Below are 17823 nucleotides of genomic sequence, written 5' to 3' on the forward strand. Positions count from 1 at the left end.
ACATAGTTACACATGGAGTAAAAACAAACATATAGTCAATAATACAGTGAAAAAAATAAAAAAATAAGTCTACAGTATATACAATGTGAGCAAGTGAGGTGAGATAAGGGGGGTGAAGGCAAACAGATATATGTATAAATAAATAAAAATATAAAAAGGCCATGGAGGCGAAGTGAGTACAACACAGCAAGTAAAATAAAAACTAAAAAAAACACTGGAATGGTTGGTTTGCAGTGGAAGAAAGTGCAAAGTAGAGACAGAAATAATGGGGTGCAAAGGAGCAAAATAAATTAATAAATAAATACAGTAGGTAAAGAGGTAGTTGTTTGGGCTAAATTGTAGATGGGTTATGTACAGGTGCAGTAATCTATGAGCTGCTCTGACAGCTGGTGCTTAAAGCTAGTGAGGGAGATAGGTGTTTCCAGTTTCAGAGATTTTTGTAGTTCGTTCCAGTCATTGGCAGCAGAGAACTGGAAGGAGAGGCGTCCAAAGGAAGAATTGGTTTTGGGGGTGACTAGAGAGATATACCTGCTGGAGCGCGTGCTACGGGTAGGTGCTGCTATGGTGACCAGCGAGCTGAGATAAGGGGGGACTTTACCTAGCAGGGTCTTGTAGATGACCTGGAACCAATGGGTTTGGCGACGAGTATGAAGCGAGGGCCAGCCAACGAGAGTGTACAGGTCGCAGTGGTGGGTAGTATATGGGGCTTTGGTGACAAAACGGATGGCACTGTGATAGACTGCATCCAATTTATTGAGTAGGGTTTTGGAGGCTATTTTGTAAATGACATCACCGAAGTCGAGGATTGGTAGGATGGTCAGTTTTACAAGGGTATGTTTGGCAGCATGAGTAAAGGATGCTTTGTTGCGGAATAGGAAGCCAATTCTAGATTTGACTTTGGATTGGAGATGTTTGATGTGGGTCTGGAAGGAGAGTTTACAGTCTAACCAGACACCTAGGTATTTGTAGTTGTCCACATATTCTAAGTCAGAGCCGTCCAAAGTAGTGATGTTGGACAGGCGGGCCGGAGCAGGCAGCGATCGGTTGAAGAGCATGCATTTGGTTTTACTTGTATTTAAGAGCAGTTGGAGGCCACGGAAGGAGAGTTGTATGGCATTGAAGCTCGCCTGGAGGGTTGTTAACACAGTGTCAAAAGAAGGGCCAGAAGTATACAGAATAGTGTCGTCTGCGTAGAGGTGGATCAGAGAATCACCAGCAGCAAGAGCGACATCATTGATGTAAACAGAGAAGAGAGTCGGTCCAAGAATTGAACCCTGTGGCACCCCCATAGAGACTGCCAGAGGCCCGGACAACAGACCCTCCGATTTGACACACTGAACTCTATCAGAGAAGTAGTTGGTGAACCAGCCAGACACCTAGGTACTTATAGATGTCCACATATTCTAGGTCGGAACCGTCCAGGGTGGTGATGCTAGTCGGGCGTGCGGGTGCAGGCAGCGAACGGTTGAAAAGCATGCATTTGGTTTTACTAGCGTTTAAGAGCAGTTGGAGGCCACGGAAGGAGTGTTGTATGGCATTGAAGCTCGTTTGGAGGTTAGATAGCACAGTGTCCAGGGAAGGGCCGGAAGTATACAGAATGGTGTCGTCTGCGTAGAGGTGGATCCGGGAATCGCCCGCAGCAAGAGCAACATCATTGATGTATACAGAGAAAAGAGTCGGCCCGAGAATTGAACCCTGTGGTACCCCCATAGAGACTGCCAGAGGACCGGACAACATGCCCTCCGATTTGACACACTGAACTCTGTCTGCAAAGTAGTTGGTGAACCAGGCAAGGCAGTCATTAGAAAAACCGAGGCTATTGAGTCTGCCGATAAGAATATGGTGATTGACAGAGTCGAAAGCCTTGGCCAGGTCGATGAAGACGGCTGCACAGTAATGTCTTTTATCGATGGCGGTTATGATATCGTTTAGTACCTTGAGCGTGGCTGAGGTGCACCCGTGACCGGCTCGGAAACCGGATTGCACAGCGGAGAAGGTACGGTGGGATTCGAGATGGTCAGTGATCTGTTTGTTGACTTGGCTTTCGAAGACCTTAGCTAGGCAGGGCAGGATGGATATAGGTCTGTAACAGTTTGGGTCCAGGGTGTCCCCCCCTTTGAAGAGGGGGATGACAGCGGCAGCTTTCCAATCCTTGGGGATCTCAGATGATACGAAGGAGAGGTTGAACAGGCTGGTAATAGGGGGTGCGACAATGGCGGCGAACAGTTTCAGAAATAGGGGGTCCAGATTGTCAAGCCCAGCTGATTTGTATGGGTCCAGGTTTTCCAGCTCTTTCAGAACATCTGCTATCTGGATATGGGTAAAGGAGAAGCTGGGGAGGTTTGGGCGAGTAGCAGCGGGGGGGGGCGGGGCTGTTGGCCAAGGTTGTAGTCGCCAGGTGGAAGGCATGGCCAGCCATTGAGAAATGTTTGTTGAAGTTTTCGATTATCACGGACTTATCAGTGGTGACCGTGTTATCTAGCCTCAGTGCAGTGGGCAGCTGGGAGGAGGTGCTCTTGTTTTCCATGGACTTTACCGTATCCCAGAACTTTTTGGAGTTAGAGCTACAGGATGCAAATTTCTGCTTGAAAAAGCTGGCCTTTGCTTTCCTGACTGACTGCGTGTATTGGTTCCTGACTTCCCTGAACAGTTGCATATCACGGGGGCTCTTCGATGCTATTGCAGTTTGCCACAGGATGTTTTTGTGCTGGTCGAGGGCAGTCAGGTCTGGAGTGAACCAAGGGCTATATCTGTTCTTGGTTCTGCATTTTTTGAACGGAGCATGCTTGTCTAATATGGTGAGGAAGTAACTTTTAAAGAATGACCAGGCATCCTCAACTGACGGGATGAGGTCAATAACCTTCCAGGGTACCCGGGCCAGGTCGATTAGAAAGGCCTGCTCGCAGAAGTGTTTCAGGGAGCGTTTGACAGTGATGAGGGGTGGTCGTTTGACCGTGGACCCGTGGCGGATACAGGCAATGAGGCAGTGATCGCTGAGATCTTGATTGAAGACAGCAGAGGTGTATTTGGAGGGCAAGTTGGTCAGGATAATGTCTATTAGGGTGCCCATGTTTACGGATTTAGGGTTGTACCTGGTGGGTTCCTTGATGATTTGTGTGAGATTGAGGGCATCAAGCTTAGATTGTAGGACTGCCGGGGTGTTAAGCATATCCCAGTTTAGGTCACCTAACAGAACAAACTCTGAAGCTAGATGGGGAGCGATCAATTCACAGATGGTGTCCAGGGCACAGCTGGGAGCTGAGGGGGGTCGGTAGCAGGCGGCAACAGTGAGAGACTTATTTCTGGAGAGATTAATTTTTAAAATTAGAAGTTCGAACTGTTTGGGCATAGACTTGGAAAGTATGACAGAACTTTGCAGGCTATCTCTGCAGTAGATTGCAACTCCTCCCCCTTTGGCAGTTCTATCTTGACGGAAAGTGTTATAGTTGGGTATGGAAATCTCAGAGTTTTTGGTGGCCTTCCTAAGCCAGGATTCAGACACGGCAAGGACATCAGGGTTGGCAGAGTGTGCTAAAGCGGTGAGTAAGGCAAACTTAGTGTCACGACTTCTGCCGAAGTCGTTGCCTCTCCTTGTCCGGGCGGTGTTCGGCGGTCGACTTCACCGGTCTTCTAGCCATCATCGATCCATTTTTCATTTTCCATTGGTTTTGTCTTGTCTTTCCACACACCTGTTGTCAATCCCATTCATTACCTGTTGTGTATTTAACCCTCTGTTTCCCTTCATGTGTTTGTCAGAGATTGTTGTATGTCAAGTGTTGTTTTATTAGTGTATAGGTGTGCGACGGGTCCTTGTACCCATTTTATTTTGATATATGTATATTACTCGTGCTTGGAGCATTTCATGGACGTTTATTAAAAGTCTCCATATACACTTCGTCTACTCTCCTGCGTCTGACTTCCCTGCCACCTATACACACGACGTTGACAGAATCTCTGACCATAAAAAATGAAGTCAGCAGGAGGAGGCACTTCGCTAATGGAGGTTGAGGAACGCGTCCTGAAACAAGCGGAGGAGATTGACAGTCTGTGCGCTGCCATGGATCACATTGTCCAGAGTATGGACCGCTGGGAGAGACAGGGAGCTTTTCCAGTACCTCCACCACCACCTGGAATTCCTTTGAACGTTTTTCCTCCTCCGGAACAGAACAGGATCCAGTTATCCCTACCCACGGGATACAATGGAGATACTGCCAGCTGCCAGGGTTTTCTCCTAAAACTGAACTTGTATCTGGCCACGGTCTCTCCAGTACCATCAGACCGTGAGAAAAGCTCCGCCCTCATCTCATGCCTTACCGGGAAAGCCCTGGAGTGGGCCAACGCAGTGTGTGGAGAGGATAAGGCGTTGGACCATTTTGAGGAGCTCATCTGCCATTTCCGGAAGGTATTCGACCACCCATCCGAAGGCAGAGCAGCAGGTGAGCTCCTCTATCATCTGAGGCAGGGGACGAGGAGTACTCAGGAGTTCGCTTTGGAGTTTAGGACTTTGGCTGCCGGCGCTGGATGGAGCGACAGGGCCCTGATCGACCACTACCGTTGTAGTCTACGCGAGGACGTCCGTCGGGAGCTGGCCTGTAGAGACACCACCCTCAACTTCGACCAGCTGGTGGATATGTCCATCAGGCTGGACAACATGCTGGCTACTCGGGGACGTCTAGATCGGGGTCTGGTTGTTCCATCCTCCCGCACTCTCTCTCCCGAACCTATGGAATTGGGAGGGATGGTGCGCAGGGAGACCGGAGGGGGTACCCGCTCGAGCACCATCTATGATCGCAGAGATCACACTGCTGATCGGTGCCGGGTTGGTTCCTCTGGGAATAGAGAAGGCAGGCAGGGCACTCTGGCATCACCCCAGGTGAGTAGGCACCATACTCATCCAGAGCCCTCTGCTGCACTTATGTTTGTCTCTGTCACCTTTCCGGATTTTTCCCTGCATTCCCAGTATAAGGCGCTAGTAGATTCAGGCGCGGCTGGGAATTTCATTAATAAAAAGTTTGCTCATAGTTTAGGGATTCCTGTTGTTTCTGTGGATATGCCTTTCCCTATTCATGCCTTAGATAGTCGACCAATAGGGTCAGGGTTTATCAGGGAGGTCACCGCACCTTTGTCTATGATAACGCAGGGGGGTCACAAGGAGAAGATTAGTCTTTTCCTTATTGATTCTCCTGCGTATTCTGTGGTGTTAGGCCTACCCTGGTTAACTACTCATAACCCCACTGTTTCTTGGCCACAGAGGGCTCTCACGGGGTGGTCGCGAGAGTGCTCAGGTAGGTGTGTAGGGGTTTCCGTTGGTGCTACTACGGTGGAAAGTCCAGACCAGGTTTCCACCGTGCGCATTCCCCCAGAATATGCCGATTTGGCACTCGCCTTCTGTAAAAAGAAGGCGACTCAATTACCACCCCATCGACAGGGGGATTGTGCGATAGATCTCCTGGTAGACGCTGCATATCCCAGGAGTCACGTGTATCCTCTGTCGCAAGCGGAGACAGTGGCTATGGATAATTATATCTCTGAATCCCTGCGTCAGGGGTTCATTCAGCCATCCATTTCACCCGCCTCTTCGAGTTTCTTTTTTGTGAAGAAGAAGGATGGCGGTTTACGCCCGTGCATTGATTATCGAGACCTTAATAAAATCACGGTAAAATATAGTTACCCGCTACCTTTAATCAATACAGTAATGGAGTCAATGCGCGGGGCCCGCTTCTTCACAAAATTGGATCTCAGGAGTGCGTACAATCTGGTGCGTATTAGGAGGGGTGATGAGTGGAAGACGGCATTTAGCACCACCTCAGGTCATTATGAGTACCTGGTCATGCCATATGGGTTGATGAATGCTCCATCAGTCTTCCAATCGTTTGTAGATGAGATCTTCAGGGACCTGAACGGGCAGGGTGTAGTGGTGTATATCGATGATATTTTGATATACTCTGCTACACGCGCTGAGCATGTGTCCTTGGTGCGCAGGGTGCTTGGTCGCCTGTTGGAGCATGATTTATATGTCAAGGCTGAGAAATGCTTGTTCTTCCAACAATCCATCTCCTTCCTAGGGCATCAGATTTCCACTTCAGGGGTGGAGATGGAGAGCGACCGCATTACAGCCGTGCGTAATTGGCCGACTCCAAACACGGTAAAGGAGGTGCAGCGTTTTTTAGGGTTTGCCAATTACTACCGGAGATTTATCCGGGGTTTTGGTCAGGTTGCAGCTCCCATTACCTCACTGCTAAAGGGGGGGGGGGGCCGGTGCGCTTGCAGTGGTCGGCCGAGGCGAATAGGGCTTTTTGTAAACTGAAGGCTCTGTTTACCTCGGCGCCTGTGTTGGCTCATCCGGATCCCTCTTTGCCATTCATAGTAGAGGTGGACGCATCCGAAGCTGGGATAGGAGCAGTGCTCTCTCAGCGTTCGGGTGTGCCACCGAAGCTTCGCCCCTGTGCTTTCTTTTCGAAGAAGCTCAGCCCGGCGGAGCGTAACTATGATGTGGGGGACCGAGAGCTGTTAGCTGTCGTAAAAGCCTTGAAGGTGTGGAGGCATTGGCTTGAGGGGGCTAATCACCCTTTTCTCATCTGGACTGACCACCGCAATCTGGAGTACATCCGGCAGGCGAAGAGACTAAATCCTTGCCAGGCAAGGTGGGCCATGTTTTTCACTCGTTTTGTGTTTACGCTTACTTACAGACCAGGCTCCCAGAACGTCAAGGCAGACGCATTGTCTCTGCTGTATGACACAGAGGAGCGACCCATGGATCCCACTCCCATACTCCCAGAGTCGTGTTTGGTGGCGCCAGTAGTGTGGGAGCTGGACGCGGACATTGAGCGGGCGTCACGTGCAGAGCCCTCTCCTCCTGAGTGTCCAGCTGGTCGTCTGTACGTTCCGTCTGCTGTCCGCGACCGATTGATCTATTGGGCTCACACATCACCCTCCTCTGTTCATCCTGGGATAGGTCGGACGATGCGCTGTCTTGATGGGAGGTACTGGTGGCCCACTTTAGCTAAGGACGTGAGGATTTATGTTTCTTCCTGTTCGGTGTGCGCCCAGTGCAAGGCTCCTAGACACCTGCCTAGAGGTAAGCTTTTACCTTTACCCGTTCCTCAACGGCCGTGGTCGCACCTGTCAGTGGATTTTGTGACTGATCTTCCACCTTCACAGGGTTACACCACGATCCTGGTCGTTGTGGATCGGTTCTCTAAGTCCTGTCGTCTTCTCCCTTTGCCCGGTCTCCCTACGGCCTTACAAACTGCGGAGGCTCTGTTTACACATGTTTTCCGGCATTATGGGGTGCCTGAGGATATAGTGTCTGATCGGGGTCCCCAGTTTACGTCAAGGGTCTGGAAGGCGTTCATGGAATGTCTGGGGATCTCGGTTAGTCTTACCTCAGGTTTTCACCCCGAGAGTAATGGGCAGGTGGAGAGAGTTAACCAGGATGTGGGCAGGTTTCTGCGGTCCTATTGCCAGGACCGGCCAGGGGAGTGGGCGAAGTTCGTGCCCTGGGCAGAGATAGCCCAGAACTCGCTACGTCACTCCTCCACTAACCTTACCCCTTTTCAATGTGTATTAGGGTATCAGCCGGTTCTGGCTCCTAGGCATCAGAGTCAGACCGAAGCTCCTGCGGTGGACAATTGGTTTCGGCACGCTGAGGAAACTTGGGAGGCAGCCCACGTCCACCTTCAGCGTGCCATAAGGCGCCAGAAAATTGGCGCAGACCGTCGCCGCAGTGAGGCCCCGGTGTTCGTACCAGGGGACAGGGTCTGGCTCTCGACCCGAAACCTGCCCCTCCGCCTGCTCTGTCGGAAGCTGTGTCCGCGGTTTGTGGGGCCGTTTAAAGTCCTGAGGAGAGTGAACGAGGTATGTTATAGATTACAACTGCCCACTAATTACCGTATTAACCCCTCGTTCCATGTGTCTCTCCTCAGGCCGGTGGTGGCTGGCCCGCTCCAAGAGGCTGAAGTGCGTGAAGTTCCTCCGCCTCCTCTAGACATCGAGGGGGTCCCGGCGTACGCTATTCGATCCATTTTGGATTCGAGACGTCGGGCGAGGGGCCTTCAGTACCTCGTGGACTGGGAGGGGTACGGGCCGGAGGAGAGATGCTGGGTTCCGGTGGAGGACGTTTTAGATCCTTCCATGTTAAAAGAATTCCACCGCCTCCATCCGGATCGCCCTGCACCTCGCCCTCCGGGTCGTCCTCGAGGCCGGTGTCGACGCGCTGCTGGAGCCGCGCGTCAGGGGGGGGTAATGTCACGACTTCTGCCGAAGTCGTTGCCTCTCCTTGTCCGGGCGGTGTTCGGCGGTCGACTTCACCGGTCTTCTAGCCATCATCGATCCATTTTTCATTTTCCATTGGTTTTGTCTTGTCTTTCCACACACCTGTTGTCAATCCCATTCATTACCTGTTGTGTATTTAACCCTCTGTTTCCCTTCATGTGTTTGTCAGAGATTGTTGTATGTCAAGTGTTGTTTTATTAGTGTATAGGTGTGCGACGGGTCCTTGTACCCATTTTATTTTGATATATGTATATTACTCGTGTTTGGAGCATTTCATGGACGTTTATTAAAAGTCTCCATATACACTTCGTCTACTCTCCTGCGTCTGACTTCCCTGCCACCTATACACACGACGTTGACACTTAGGGAGGAGGCTTCTGATGTTGACATGCATGAGGCCAAGGCTTTTTCGATCACAGAAGTCAACAAATGAGGGTGACTGGGGACATGCAGGGCCTGGGTTTACCTCCACATCACCCGAGGAACAGAGGAGTAGTAGGATGAGGGTGCGGCTAAAGGCTATCAAAACTGGTCGCCTAGAGCGTTGGGGACAAGGAATAAAAGGAGCAGATTTATGGGCGTGGTAGAATAGATTCTGGGCATAATGTGCAGACCAGGGTATGATGGGGCACGGGTACAGCGGAGGCAAGCCCAGGCACTGGGTGATGATAAGAGAGGTTGTATCTCTGGACATGCTGGTCTCAATGGGTGAGGTCACCGCATGTGTGGGGGGTGGGACAAAGGAGGTATCAGAGGTACGGAGAGTGGAACTACGGGGTCCATTGCAAACCAAAACAATGATAACTAGCCTGAACAACAGTATGCAAGGCATATTGATATTTGAGAGAGACATACAATAAGGCATAAAGTGATTGCAGGTCATGATTGGGAGAGCTAGCTAAAACAGCAGGTGAGATAACAGCAGCTAGTCAGCTAACACAGCAACAGAAGGTAAAAATGGCGACGACTGGGCAGAGAGGGTCGGATTAACTACACACAGATCCTGAGTTAAGGCACAGAGCCGACAGATAAAACACAAATAAACAGAATGGAGTACCGTGAATTAATGGACAGTCAAGCAGGCATCAGCTATGTAGCCAAGTGATCATAGTGTCCAGGGGGCAGCCGTAGATGGAGTAGTGAGGCCTCCACTAAGCTAGCACGCGTTTAAAGTTAGTAGCCCGGGGGGGGTGGTCTGCTCAGACGGAGGGGGTCTGCTCAGACAGAGGCCGGTTGAGGGCACCGGTTGAGGGCACGTCTGCAAACCAGACGTGGTCGTGTCGACAGAGAATCCAAGCCGGATAGCGATGGCGAAAGAGAGGTTGTGAATTGTAGAATTGTGTTTGCTAACTGGTGCTAGCTTCCTGGCTGCGCTAGCTGCAAGATAAGCTAGCAGTTAGCAGACCGGGGCAGGCAAGTTAGCCTTTGGGGGACGTCGCGATGGGGGGGAAGTCTGTTTTTGCCTCTTCGTGCGGTGACGTCGATAGACCAGTTGTGGAATTAGTAGGGTTCCAGGTAGCTAACAGGCCTAGTAGGTTAGCAGAATGGGCCTTCAGCGGGCGTCACGCCTGAGGGGCCTGTTGGAGTCCCCGGGCAGATTATGTCGGTATTCCGGTCGTAGAGGATAGGCGGGGTTCCGTGCTCCGTACCGGCAGTAAATGGGTCCGGGTCTTGTAGCCCAGGAGTGGGCTTCAGTGGTAGCACAGGAGCCCTAGCCAATTAGCTTCAGGCTAATTGGTGCCTGCTCCGGTGCCTGCTCCGGGATGGAAACGCTAGCCAGGAGTGGTCACCCGGGATTGTGGTTAGCTAGTTGCGAAGATCCAGATGAAAATGTTCAGAGTTTGCGGTAGGAATCCGGGTATATGGAGAGAAATAGGTCCGTTATGCTCTGGTTTTAGTCACGTTGTTCGAACTAGCGAGAGCTTTCCGAGCTAAAGGTTAGCTGATGATCGCTAGCAATGGTTTGCTAACTGATAGCTGGTAGGCAGTTAGCTGGCTATCTTCAGTAGATGGATTCCAGATCAGAAGTAAATAGAAATACTTTAGAAAAAAGCAGATCCCCCGCCACATTGGGTGAGGCGGGTTGCAGGAGAGTATTTAGAAGTTGAGGTTTAAGAAATATTTTTAAAAGATATGCGAAGAAAAAGATGTAAAAAGATATATACAAGGGACACGGGACACGACAGGACAAAGACGTCTACACTGCTACGCCGTCTTGGAGCATTGAGTAATGAGTATTAAGGAATGAATCAGGTGGCATAACGAATCAAACCACATGATGAGTATTAAGGAATGAATCAGGTGGCATAACGAATCAAACCACATGATGAGTATTAAGGAATGAATCAGGTGGCATAACGAATCAAACCACATGATGAGTATTAAGGAATGAATCAGGTGGCATAACGAATCAAACCACATGATGAGTATTAAGGAATGAATCAGGTGGCATAACGAATCAAACCACATGATGAGTATTAAGGAATGAATCAGGTGGCATAACGAATCAAACCACATGATGAGTATTAAGGAATGAATCAGGTGGCATAACGAATCAAACCACATGATGAGTATTAAGGAATGAATCAGGTGGCATAACGAATCAAACCACATGATGAGTATTAAGGAATGAATCAGGTGGCATAACGAATCAAACCACATGATGAGTATTAAGGAATGAATCAGGTGGCATAACGAATCAAACCACATGATGAGTATTAAGGAATGAATCAGGTGGCATAACGAATCAAACCACATGATGAGTATTAAGGAATGAATCAGGTGGCATAACGAATCAAATCACATGGTGAATATTAAGGAATGAATCAGGTGGCATAACGAATCAAACCACATGGTGAATATTAAGGAATGAATCAGGTGGCATAACGAATCAAACCACATGATGAGTATTAAGGAATGAATCAGGTGGCATAACGAATCAAACCACATGGTGAATATTGAGAGTAGCCTTCCACACGTTGGTTCCTGAAAGTCAATAGTTCACACAGAAAGAACACTTGTCTTGATGACCAATACAATATAGGGACCTATCTGAATCTGTCCAATATAAACTAGTGTTTTCGTTGCAAAAAAAAATGCTTTCAACGGTTTCAATTGCCGTTTACCACCCCAGTTGCCAAACGTTCGAGAACGTTGCCGAAAGAAGGGAATAGGGTGCCATAGGGCTCTGGTCAAAAGCAGTGCACTAAATAGGGAATAGGGTGCCATAGGGCTCTGGTCAAATGTAGTGCGCCAAATAGGGAATAGGGTGCCATAGGGCTCTGGTCAAATGTAGTGCACTAGATAGGGAAGATGGTGCCATAGGGCTCTGGTCAAATGTAGTGCGCCAAATAGGGAATAGGGTGCCATAGGGCTCTGGTCAAATGTAGTGCGCCAAATAGGGAATAGGGTGCCATAGGGCTCTGGTCAAATGTAGTGCACCAAATAGGGAATAGGGTGCCGTAGGGCTCTGGTCAAATGTAGTGCGCCAAATAGGGAACAGGGTGCCATAGGGCTCTGGTCAAATGTAGTGCGCCAAATAGGGAATAGGGTGCCATAGGGCTCTGGTCAAATGTAGTGCGCCAAATAGGGAATAGGGTGCCATAGGGCTCTGGTCAAATGTAGTGCGCCAAATAGGGAATAGGGTGCCATAGGGCTCTGGTCAAATGTAGTGCGCCAAATAGGGAAGATGGTGCCATAGAGCTCTGGTCAAATGTAGTGCGCTGGGGGCCTCCCGGGTGGCGCAGTGGTCTAAGGCACTGCATCGCAGTGTTAGCTGTGCCCAGAGACTCTGGGTTTGAGCCCAGGCTCTGTCGCAGCCGGCCGAGACCGGGAGGTCCATGGGGCGGTGCACAATTGGCCTAGCGTCGTCCGGGTTAGGGAGGGTTTGGCCGGCAGGAATATCCTTGTCTCATCGCGCACCAGCGACTCCTGTGGCGGGCCGGGCGCAGTGCACGCTGACACGGTGTACGGTGTTTCCTCCTACACATTGGTGCGGCTGGCTTCCGGGTTGGAGGCACGCTGTGTTAAGAAGCAGTGCGGCTTGGTTGGGTTGTGTTTCAGAGGACGCATGGCTCTCGACCTTCGCCTCTCCTGAGTCCGTACGGGAGTTGTAGCGATGAGACAAGACAGTAATTACTAACAATTGGATACCGTGTGGTCCCGTGTGGCTCAGTTGGTAGAGCATGGCGCTTGCAACGCCAGGGTTGTGGGTTCATTTCCCACGGGGGGACCAGGATGAATATGTATGAACTTTCCAATTTGTAAGTCGCTCTGGATAAGAGCGTCTGCTAAATGACGTAAATGTAATGTAAATGATACCACGAAATTGGGGAGAAGGTAAAATAATGAAAAAGCAATTTAAAAAATGAAAAAAAGTAGTGCACCAAATAGGGAATAGGCTGCTATAGGGCTCTGGTCAAAAGTAGTGCACTAAATAGGGAATAGGTTGCCATTAGGAACGCAACCTTAATATCCTGTACAGACATCAGACGATTATCTTATTGGCTGACGCTAACTTACAGTAGACACAGCAGCCAGATCTGTATACTTGTGTATGAAAGAAATCTATCACTTTATAAAAAGGTTTTAAATGGGTTTGATGATCAATGAAATTCAAAAAGCTTCCGATTGATTGAACAGCCATGATGACAGGACAGCACAGGACAAAGCAGCTCCAGGAGAGGAGCTGATTAGCCGATAAACACGGGGATAAAGAAACCCATTCTGAAACCCGATGGCCAAGACTCTCATATTAATATAATGTATGTTGGGCTTAATTGGCATATGGAAGTATGTTTGATCTGGGGATGAATAGCATGATAGGAACAGCTAGAGATGTAAGAACTATGGGTCTTTAAGTCTGTCATCTGTGTGTTGTTTTTAATTGGCCAGGACCGTTATTTTGGTTGGAGAATATTGTCATAGGATTTCTGCCAAAACCATCAAATGAAAACCATGATGTGTGTCAAAAAAAACACGAGCTGATGGTTTCTACCTCATTCTGCCATCTGGGTAAGGTTTTCATAGGCCTGCACATTATCTTATGTTGGAGAATATCTTAGTTCATCAAGCCAAAAGCAGGCGGTACTGTAGCCTAGTTAGTTAGTGAGTCTAGTTTCTACTCACAGGTTGGAGAATATCTTAGTTCATAGAGCAGGCGGTGCTGTAGCCTAGTTAGTTAGTGAGTCTGGTTTCTACTCACAGGTTAGAGAATATCTTAGTTCATAGAGCAGGCGGTGCTGTAGCCTAGTTAGTTAGTGAGTCTGGTTTCTACTCACAGGTTGGAGAATATCTTAGTTCATAGAGCAGGCGGTGCTGTAGCCCAGTTAGTTAGTGAGTCTGGTTTCTACTCACAGGTTGGAGAATATCTTAGTTCATAGAGCAGGTGGTGCTGTAGCCTAGTTAGTTAGTGAGTCTGGTTTCTACTCACAGGTTAGAGAATATCTTAGTTCATAGAGCAGGCGGTGCTGTAGCCTAGTTAGTTAGTGAGTCTGGTTTCTACTCACAGGTTGGAGAATATCTTAGTTCATAGAGCAGGCGGTGCTGTAGCCTAGTTAGTTAGTGAGTCTGGTTTCCATTACTCATCAGCACTCTGGGTCTGGAGTTGCATTCCAATTGGCAGCTTATTCCCTTGGTAGTCCACTACTTTTAACCAGGTTCAACCAGGGCTCTGGTCAAAGTAGTGTACTACATAGGGAATATGGTGCCGTTTGAGATGTACATTTGGCTCTTTCTCTGACTAAGCTAAGGTGGTTGCTGGTCCCACAATGTTAGCAGTAAGAGCCGGACCTTCCTTTGCATATTCATCCTCAAGGCTTACCTCACCTGTAATGACACACTTGGAAATCTGAGCACGTCTAGGCTTGCGGCCAAAGCATGATCGATTTGTCTCTCCAGCTATCTCCACACTACAGCAATCAAATTCCACATTTTAGGGAATGGGTTGTACCTGACTAGAATGTATGATGACTTCTAGAGATTCTGGCTGGAAGGAGAGAGTGAGTCAGAGAGTGAGTCAGAGAGTGAGTCAGAGAGAGAGAGAGTCAGAGAGCGAGAGTCAGAGAGAGAGATAGTCAGAGAGAGAGTGAGAGAGAGAGAGAGAGATAGTCAGAGAGAGGGTAAGAGAGAGAGTAAGAGAGAGAGTCAGAGAGTAAGAGAGAGAGTCAGAGAGTAAGAGAGAGAGTCAGAGAGTGAGAGAGAGAGTCAGAGAGTGAGAGAGAGAGAGTCAGCGAGAGAGAGAGACAGAGTCAGAGAGTAAGAGAGAGAGTCAGAGAGTAAGAGAGAGAGTCAGAGAGTAAGAGAGAGAGTCAGAGAGTGAGAGAGAGAGTCAGAGAGTGAGAGAGAGAGTCAGAGAGAGAGAGTCAGAGAGTGAGAGAGAGAGTCAGAGAGAGAGAGTCAGCGAGAGAGAGAGACAGAGTCAGAGAGTAAGAGAGAGAGTCAGAGAGTAAGAGAGAGAGTCAGAGAGTAAGAGAGAGAGTCAGAGAGTAAGAGAGAGAGTCAGAGAGTGAGAGAGAGAGTCAGAGAGTGAGAGAGAGAGTCAGAGAGAGAGAGAGAGAGTCAGCGAGAGAGAGTCAGCGAGAGAGAGTCAGCGAGAGAGAGTCAGCGAGAGGGGACAGGTGGAGTCGGGAAGAGGTTTCCATTAAACATTTTTATGCCCATAAAGTTGGATAAAAAAATGGCGCGACAGGCCTGACGGAACAGAAATGTCGACCAAACAAAATACACAAGGACAAGATGGGATCCTTCTGTGGCGGTAAAATGATTTATGCAAGACATCTCGGTGGTAACACTTTTTTGCAACAAAAAAAAATGATATAAAAAACCATCATATTGAAGCAAATTTGGAGTGATGCTGTGTGGTCCTCCAGCTACGACTCGGAAACCCCGCAGTTTATTAGGGAACAGATTAAATACATGATGATAAACTTTACAGGGTGGTGAAAAGAGCAAGGAGATGAGATTAATCCTCTTTTTCCAATAAATATAGAGAGTCTTATTCTGGTGACATGATGATCGATGCTTGGCTAGCCGTTTGACAAATAAAAATGATCTCGCTATTTTGTCCGTAATAATCTCATCATGTGGGCTACAGCCACACTGTATCTGCTAGCTGTAGGCTAGAGATCACGTGCCAGTACCAGAATGGGCATACTCGCTATATAACGCAATAGTTTTTGTAAGAAAACCATCAGCAGAGTTGAAAATGCAATTGAAACCCATTTAACTTTGTGGGAATTTAACCACGAAAGGACGATGTCCTCCTGTCATGGTGATGTAAAGTAGAACAGTCTCCTGTAATGGTGATGTATTGTAAAGTAGAACAGTCTCCTGTCATGGTGATGTAAAGTAGAACAGTCTCCTGTAATGGTGATGTTTTGTAAAGTACAACAGTCTCCTGTCATGGTGATGTATTGTAAAGTACAACAGTCTCCTGTCATGGTGATGTATTGTAAAGTAGAACAGTCTCCTGACATGGTGATGTATTGTAAAGTAGAACAGTCTCCTGTCATGGTGATGTAAAGTAGAACAGTCTCCTGTAATGGTAATGTATTGTAAAGTAGAACAGTCTCCTGTCATGGTGATGTAAAGTATAACAGTCTCCTGTCATGGTGATGTATTGTAAAGTAGAACAGTCTCCTGTAATGGTGATGTATTGTAAAGTAGAACAGTCTCCTGTAACGGTGATGTATTGTAAAGTAGAACAGTCTCCTGTAATGGTGATGTATTGTAAAGTAGAACAGGCTCCTGTAATGGTGATGTATTGTAAAGTAGAACAGTCTCCTGTAATGGTGATGTACTGTAAAGTAGAACAGTCTCCTGTCATGGTGATGTATTGTAAAGTAGAACAGTATCCTGTAATGGTGATGTATTGTAAAGTAGAACAGTCTCCTGTCATGGTGATGTAAAGTAGAACAGTTTCCTGTAACGGTGATGTATTGTAAAGTAGAACAGTCTCCTGTAATGTTGATGTATTGTAAAGTAGAACAGTCTCCTGTAATGGTGATGTATTGTAAAGTAGAACAGTCTCCTGTCATGGTGATGTATTGTAAAGTAGAACAGTCTCCTGTCATGGTGATGTAAAGTAGAACAGTCTCCTGTAATGGTGATGTTTTGTAAAGTAGAACAGTCTCCTGTAATGGTGATGTAAAGTAGAACAGTCTCCTGTCATGGTGATGTAAAGTAGAACAGTCTCCTGTCATGGTGATGTTTTGTAAAGTAGAACAGTCTCCTGTCATGGTGATGTATTGTAAAGTACAACAGTCTCCTGTCATGGTGATGTAAAGTAGAACAGTCTCCTGTCATGGTGATGTTTTGTAAAGTAGAACAGTCTCCTGTCACGGTGATGTTTTGTAAAGTAGTACAGTTTCCTGTCATGGTGATGTATTGTAAAGTACAACAGTCTCCTGTCATGGTGATGTATTGTAAAGTACAACCGTCTGCTGTCATGGTGATGTATTGTAAAGTAGAACAGTCTCCTGTAATGGTGATGTATTGTAAAGTAGAACAGTCTCCTGTCATGGTGATGTATTGTAGAACAGTCTCCTGTAATGGTAATGTATTGTAAAGTAGAACAGTCTCCTGTCATGGTGATGTATTGTAAAGTAGAACAGTCTCCTGTTATGGTGATGTATTGTAAAGTGGAAAAGTCTCCTGTAATGGTGATTTATTGTAAAGTGGAACAGTCTCCTGTAATGGTGATTTATTGTAAAGTAGAACAGTCTCCTGTAATGGTGATGTATTGTAAAGTAGAACAGTCTCCTGTAATGGTGATTTATTGTAAAGTAGAACAGTCTCCTGTCATGGTGATGTATTGTAAAGTAGAACCGTCTCCTGTCATGGTGGTGTAAAGTAGTACAGTCTCCTGTCATGGTGATGTAAAGTAGAACAGTCTCCTGTCATGGTGATGTAAAGTAGAACAGTCTCCTGTCATGGTGATGTAAAGTAGAGCAGTCTCCTGTCATGGTGATGTAAAGTAGAACAGTCTCCTGTCATGGTGATGTATTGTAAAGTAGAACAGTCTCCTGTAATGGTGATGTACTGTAAAGTAGAACAGTCTCCTGTCATGGTGATGTAAAGTAGAACAGTCTCCTGTAATGGTGATGTAAAGTAGAACAGTCTCCAGTCATGGTGATTGTAAAGTAGAACAGTCTCCTGTAATGGTGATGTAAAGTAGAACAGTCTCCTGTCATGGTGATTGTAAAGTAGAACAGTCTCCTGTCATGGTGATGTATTGTAAAGTAGAACAGTCTCCTGTCATGGTGATGTATTGTAAAGTAGAACAGTCTCCTGTAATGGTGATGTATTGTAAAGTAGAACAGTCTCCTGTCATGGTGATGTACTGTAAAGTAGTACAGTCTCCTGTCATGGTGATGTATTGTAAAGTAGAACAGTCTCCTGTCATGGTGATGTATTGTAAAGTAGAACAGTCTCCTGTAATGGTGATGTATTGTAAAGTGGAACAGTCTCCTGTCATGGTGATGTACTGTAAAGTAGAACAGTCTCCTGTCATGGTGATTTATTGTAAAGTAGAACAGTCTCCTGTAATGG

Source organism: Salvelinus fontinalis, chromosome 6, assembly GCF_029448725.1.
Source record: "Salvelinus fontinalis isolate EN_2023a chromosome 6, ASM2944872v1, whole genome shotgun sequence".
Lineage (NCBI taxonomy): Eukaryota > Metazoa > Chordata > Actinopteri > Salmoniformes > Salmonidae > Salvelinus > Salvelinus fontinalis.